Here is a 7,119-nt window from a genome sequence, read left to right as displayed (position 1 = left end):
GGAATCGGTCAGATTCCAAGGAGGGTTTGTCCTTTATGGAAGTAGAAGCTGTCACGGCCTTAAATGAACACTTGCCTAATACTGATTTATTCACTTTTAAGAGCAAGCAACTAAAAGACAAGAAGCCAGGAGTTGGGGATCAAAAGGACTCAGGGAATAATACCAAGAGAAAGGGGACCACATGGAAAAGGAGGGCTAGAAAGGAACTTTCTCAGGCTTCAAAGCAAGAGGGGGTGATGACAAGAAAGAGGGGTAAAAGTGGCAAGAGTTTAGAAGGAGAAGTGGCATTACCCAGTAAAAAATCAAGGCGGGAGGGAGTCTGTTCAAAAGATAGTTTCGATATTGAGTTGGCGGAGGCTGCCTTGCAGCTCCACCAACAGCCATGATGGGCCTTAGCTGGAACTGTAGGGGGCTTGGGAACTCCCGTACAGTGAGAGAACTCCAATGGTTAGTTAAACATAAGTGGCCCAATTTTGTGTTCTTAATGGAAACAAAGTGTGGAAAAAAGAAGGTGGAAGAGGTGAGAACTATAGTGGGTTTTGATTGTAGCATAGTAGTGGAAAGTAGAGGTTTGAGTGGCGGTTTAGTTTTCATGTGGCATAAGGAGGAGAACTTCACTCTTCAATCTTACTCTCAGAACCATATCTCGATGTTTTGGCAACAAGAACTAAGTGCTGAAAATGTCTTGTTGACTTGTTTCTACGGTTTTCCAGATACAAACCATAGAAGTGACAGTTGGAAGCTTATGAGATTATTGAAACCTAGAGATGGGATGGCATGGCTTTGTTTTGGGGATTTTAATGAGATCATGCATTATCATGAGAAAAAAGGGGGAGCTAGAAGACCCTATAAACAACTGGAAGAATTTAGAAGTAATGTTGACTTCTGTGGTTTGAGTGACCTGGGTTTTGAAGGCAATAAATATACTTGGTGCAATAATAGAGAAGGATCCCACTTTACAAAAGAGAGACTTGACCGTGCCTTGGGTAATATGGAATTAACCAGGAAATTTTTAGACTGTAGCATTCAAAATTTTGCAGCCTATTCTTCTAACCACAGCCCTATCTATATGGGGTTAAGACTTGGAGAAAGAAGGTATGTTAGAAGAGGGGGACTTAGACAAAGGATCTTCAGATATGAAGCCTTTTGGAAACTCCATAATGAGTGCTCCAGGATTGTTGCTAAATGCTGGACACCTCGAAGGCAGCAGAGTGGGTCTTTATTTATGAATTCTCGGAGAAGCCTTGAGCTTTGTAAAGAAGCTTTGTTGAAATGGAGTAGAACCACCCTGAGTCAGCACATAAAAGAGACTCAAGCTAAGCTGAAACAGTTGGCTAATCTGCAAGAGACAAATACTGGGTCCAGTATGGAGACCATTAAGGAGCTAAAGCTGGAAATTGACAAGTTTCTTGAGGAAGATAATGTGAGATGGAAGCAAAGAGCAAAGTAAGCTTGGCTCAAAGATGGTGATAGAAACTCAAAGTACTTCCATAAATGTGCAAACCAGAGAAGAAAAACAAATGAGATCAAGAACTTAGTGAGAGAGAATGGCAGCTTGATGTGGGACATGGAGGAAATCTCTGAATGCTTTGGGCAGTATTTCAAGTCTATTTTCTTGTCTTCAAATCCAGATGGGATAGGGGAATGCCTTTCAAGAGTGGATAGAAAAGTGGATAGGGAGATGAATAGAATGCTGGAAATGAATTACACGGCAGTGGAGGTGAAGGAAGCTTTATTTCAAATGAACCCGATGGGATCACCTGGACCCGATGGCTTTCCTGCAGAGTTCTACCAAGTGCATTGGGATATAATTGGGGATAAAGTCACTAGAGGGGTACTTGAAGTGCTCAACTCAGAGGGGGACATTAGCAGCATTAGTGACACATACATAGTGCTTATTCCCAAACTGAAAGGCCACAAAACAGTAAGGGATTACCGACCAATTTCACTATGCAATGTGTTATATAAAGTGGTGTCAAAAGTCCTAGCCAACAGACTTAAAAAGATTCTTCCTCAGATAATCTCTCCAACACAAAGAGTCTTTGCTCCTGGGAGGCTGATTCTTGACAATGTGATTGTAGCGTTTGAAGCCATGCATTCCATGTCTATTAAAAGTAGAAGGCAGCAAGGTCATATGGCAATAAAGCTGGACATGAGCAAGGCATACGACCGGGTAGAATGGGATTTCTTGAGAGCTGTGATGGTGAAATTGGGTTTTAATGAGAGATGGATCAGGCTGGTGATGGGCTGTGTGTCATCAGTTTCATACTCAATTCTTATCAATGGATCTCCCCAAGACTTCTTCAAACCTTCTAGAGGAATTAGGCAAGGGGACCCATTGTCACCCTATTTGTTCATCTTGGTGGCAAAGGTACTCAGTAATCTCCTCAATCATGCTGAAAGGGTAAAGAGAATACATGGTTATCCTATAGGCAGAGGCCAGATCATCATTAATCACTTGTTTTTTGCAGATGACAGTTTACTATTCTGTAGAGCAAAGGCAGAGGAGTGGGCCACCATCCACGATTTGCTTAGTCTTTATGAGAGGGCCTCGGGTCAGCAGCTAAACAAAGGTAAAACTGCTATTTATTTTAGTGCTAATACCCGAAAAGAAGCTAGAGATTTCATCTTGAGCATTGCTGGTACAAGAGCTACTTCATGCTATGATAAGTATCTAGGCTTACCTGCTTTAGTGGGGAGATCAAAACATGATGCCTTTAAAAGCATTCTTGATAGAATGAGAAGCAAGGTGAGTAACTGGAAGTCGAAATTCCTCTCTCAAGCAGGGAAGGAGATCCTCCTCAAAGCAGTGATACAAGCTCTTCCAACCTACTGCATGGGTGTTTTTAAGCTGCCAAAGTCCTTGTTAAAGGAAATTAATAAAGTGATGCACCAATTCTGGTGGGGCCAACAGTATAGGGAGAAAAAGTTGCATTGGGTTTCTTGGAATCTCATGGGAAAGGCTAAGGAAGCTGGTGGAATGGGTTTTAGAGAGTTTGAGAGCTTCAACTTAGCATTGATGGCTAAGCAAGGCTGGAGGGTAATTCAATACCCTGACTCGTTGGCTTCACAAGTTCTTAAGACCAAATATTTTAGTAGCTCTAATTTCTGCCAGGCCAAGATGGGTGCAAGACCATCTCTCATATGGAGAAGTCTTTTGGCTGCTAAAAACCTCATAATTAAAGGATCTATTTAAGGAATTGGAGATGGTAAGGAGACAAAAATCTGGAAGGATAGGTGGCTTCCTAAACCTTCCTCTATCATGATTCATTGTCAAGGGCAGACTATAGATGAAGAAGTGAAAGTTGCTGATCTCATTAATGAAAACACGAAGCAATGGGATAGAGAGAAGATCTTTAGCATGCTAGGTCCTTTAAATGCTGCCATAATCCAAAGAATTCCCGTGAGTTCTACAGGTGCAAAAGACAAGCTAATGTGGTTAGGCACAAAGGATGGAGGCTTTACAGTGAAAAGTGCATATCACCTTCAGAAGGAACTAATAGCAGAACAGAGGGGTCAGTCTTCTCGAGGATACCAAAACTTCAAAGAGTGGACTTGCTGCTGGAAGCAATGTTTTGAATACCGTACCGGACAGCGTACCGGTCAAGGCACTGGAACGAAATATTTCGGTACCGGTACCGTTTCGGGATAGCGTTTCGGGATAACGTTTCGGGATAGTCGATCTATAAATAAATTATATATATAAATATATATAAAAATTATATTCTAAAATAATAGTCTATATATAAATAAATTATATACAAATACATATATATATAAATTATAAATAGTCTAGTCTGAATTGAGGGTTAAAAAATAAGTTTGTAGTTTGAAAAAATGAAAAAAAAAAAAAAAAAACACAGGCCGAAATATTGGCCTGTACCGGCCGAAATATAGGCCGGCCGAAATTGAAGTACCGGCCGGTATTTTGGCCGGTACGGAACAGGTATAGTACCTGTACCGGCCGGACGGCCGAAACGAAAAATTTCGGTCGTACCGCCGGTACGGTACGAAATTTAAATCTTTGGCTGGAAGTACAAGATTCCAAATGCTGTTAAGATTTTTGTGTGGAGAGCATGCTTAGAAGCTCTTCCGACAAAAAATAACCTTTTCAAAAAGAAGATAGTGGACTCTCCATTATGCCCAATATGCTACAGAGAAGATGAAACAGTTGCTCATGTGCTGTGGAACTGTGAATCAGCATTGGATGTGTGGTGCCAAGGGCCCATTGTGCTGCAAAAAAGTACGTTGAGGGCAGTAAGCTTCAAGGAGATTTTTGAACAGCTAAATGCCCAATGTGAAACAGAAACAATGGAACTTTTTTCTATGACTGCAAGGGGAATTTGGCAGAGGAGGAATAAAAGTGTATTTGAAGGGTCCTTCTTGCATCCTAACCTAATATCCCAGAATGCGGCTCAACAGCTGGAAGAATATAAGGCTGCTCAGCTTGGCTCTAACTCAACAACTAGAAGGAATCCTATTCAAGCTGTGATATGGAGTCCACCTCCTACGGGAATAATCAAGGTAAACTGGGATGCTGCACTGTGGGAAGATCAAGATAAACTGGGAATAGGCTTGGTAGCAAGAGATCATGAAGGTAGAATTATAGCTTCTAAAAAGGTGGCTAAGGCTGGTTGTGTGATACCATTACTGGCTGAGGCAATAGGAGCCTATCAAGCTGTCAAATTGGCATCCGAAATGAACTTGGAATCCGTGATCTTTGAAGGAGACTCTCTTCAGGTTGTTCAAGCAATAAATCTGCACAAAGAGAGATGGGACAGCGTGGGACTGGTGCTTGATGATACCAGAATGTTATTAGCTCAAGTAGTACATTGGCAATTCAACTTTGTTAAAAGAAATGGAAATGAATTAGCCCACTGTCTTGCAAAGAAAGCTTTAGAACTCACGGTGGAAACTTCCGAAATGGTTGTTATTCCCAACTGTAATGAGATACCTCCTATGTAATTGAGATGAATGAAAATGTTCCTTTTACAAAAAAAGAATCGGTCAGAACACGGTTCAAACTCTAACTGTGCTGAGTCAAATTTAGAGTCAAACTTTTGCACAACCCTAACGCGCAATATGTTTGAAAGAGCAACCGATAAAAGAGAAGGGTGTAGATGGATTAGTATAGCAAGCGGACTTGGGCCCAGGCCTGGGCCAAAAAACAAATGGGCTATAGTGATAGAGGACCAAGACCCATAAGGCTAGAAAAAGGAAAGAAGAATGTCGGAAGCGGCCCAACCCAGTTACACCTGACCAACCAAAAAGTAATGAATCCTTAAACGGATCATGTACTCAACCTTTGAAACGGGCTCCACATCTACAAAATGTCCATAGTAGGCTAATCAATATTTAATATGACTAGCTTCTTCGAAAATACTTCTCTTTCTCCCGTTAGATTGCCCATGTAAATTCCGAATAGAGAAACCCTTCAAACTAGATATGGTGTGAAAGTTAAGTTTACATCCTCCAATGGGCCTTTAATGGGAGGTAGACGCGGTCTCATATGATTCTTCTTATATTGTTTTTCGAAATGATTTTAACTGTTATGTACCATGTGGTACATAGTGACAATCATAAACAACACCAAAATAATTATATTTTTCTTCTGGATTATTGGGTCAACACCCTCTAATTTTGTAAAATGTTCCCACATGATGGAGACAGTTTTTATTTTTATTTTCTTTAGTGGACTCATGGGTGTAAGGATAGGTGTAGGAGATGTAACACTAGTGCTATTATTTGGACTTTGAGAAGTATTATCATCACTGACACTAGCACAATCACTACTATACATGGAACTTATCAAATTATCAAACACTTGACATGATGCAACGTATCAACGATTATAGGTTTTTAAAATTACAAAAAATTATAAAAAATACAAAAATCACACAATCTAGTTTAGGGTTTCGAATCGAAACCCTAAAGTGGAGTGTGGTCTCGTAAACCAACGAAGTGTAGGGTTTCAAATTGAAACCCCAAACTCCAATCAAGGGCAGGGTTTCAAATTGAAACCATAAACCAGATTGGGGTCTCGAATTGAGACCCCAATGTTATGCCCCCAGCTCTTGCTTGTGATTTGGCAAAAAGATGCAAAGTTGGAATGTGTTCTGCATGAGCCATGCACACTTCTCGCAAATGTGATAACTAGGGTACTTATATGTTCAACATACATGTGGATAAAAACCATCAAGCAGAAATATATAATGGGTGTGAATAAATACTACTACATGCATCAGAATTAAAGAAAATTATTAAAACACTTCAAACTATCCATAAGTCATAACTCCACAATTCTCGAGACATTACAGGCCGATAATTTGCCCATTAAATTGCTAAAATGAACATATTCGAATATAGATAGATAGCCCATCCAGGGACGAGCCCACGTCCTAATCATCGGGCTACACTGTTACCAACAGCTCTATTTCTCCTGGGTTAACCACTAGCCTTGCCTTAACGTTTTAATCTCTAATTCTCATTTTAAATTTAGCGGATGATTTTTAAATGAGCCAAGTATTTAAAATCGTCCTAATAATTTAAAAGTCCAAAAAAAGTATTTAAATGAGGTATTTTTTAGTATTATTGAACCAAACATAATTTATAAGTATGCCTCCTTCATTTTTGGAAGCCCAGAAAATAAATAGTTTTTAGTAATTCATTTTATTTATATGATTTTATTCCCTTAAAAATAATTATTAAAGTTCATCATTTGAATTTATGTTAAAAAATCTATTTATTTAGATGGACTTATTTCTCTTAGAAATGTTTATTAAAACTCATCATTTTGTTTTATGATGAAAAATATTATTTTTTAATCAAGGAAAACAAAGTTGGATTTTAAATGTAGTTCGATTTCCATTTCCACTTCTATTATGATTCCTTTACGTCTTTAATTACCTTCTTTTACGGTGCTTCATGATTCATTTCCACCCCTAGATTAAAGAGCTAAACACGTGTATGACCAAGATTCACTTGTGCCTCAACCTTCTCTTCCCATTTAGATCTTAGACGACACAAGTCCCTCCCTCATTCATGGCTCCATCTCCCTCTCCCAACTTGTCTCTTTGGTTCTCTTCTGTGCCAAGCCACCAGGCGCCAGCCATGGCAACT

Source organism: Juglans microcarpa x Juglans regia, chromosome 2D, assembly GCF_004785595.1.
Source record: "Juglans microcarpa x Juglans regia isolate MS1-56 chromosome 2D, Jm3101_v1.0, whole genome shotgun sequence".
Taxonomy (NCBI): Eukaryota; Viridiplantae; Streptophyta; class Magnoliopsida; order Fagales; family Juglandaceae; genus Juglans; species Juglans microcarpa x Juglans regia.
Note: the sequence above shows the minus strand (reverse complement) of the source record.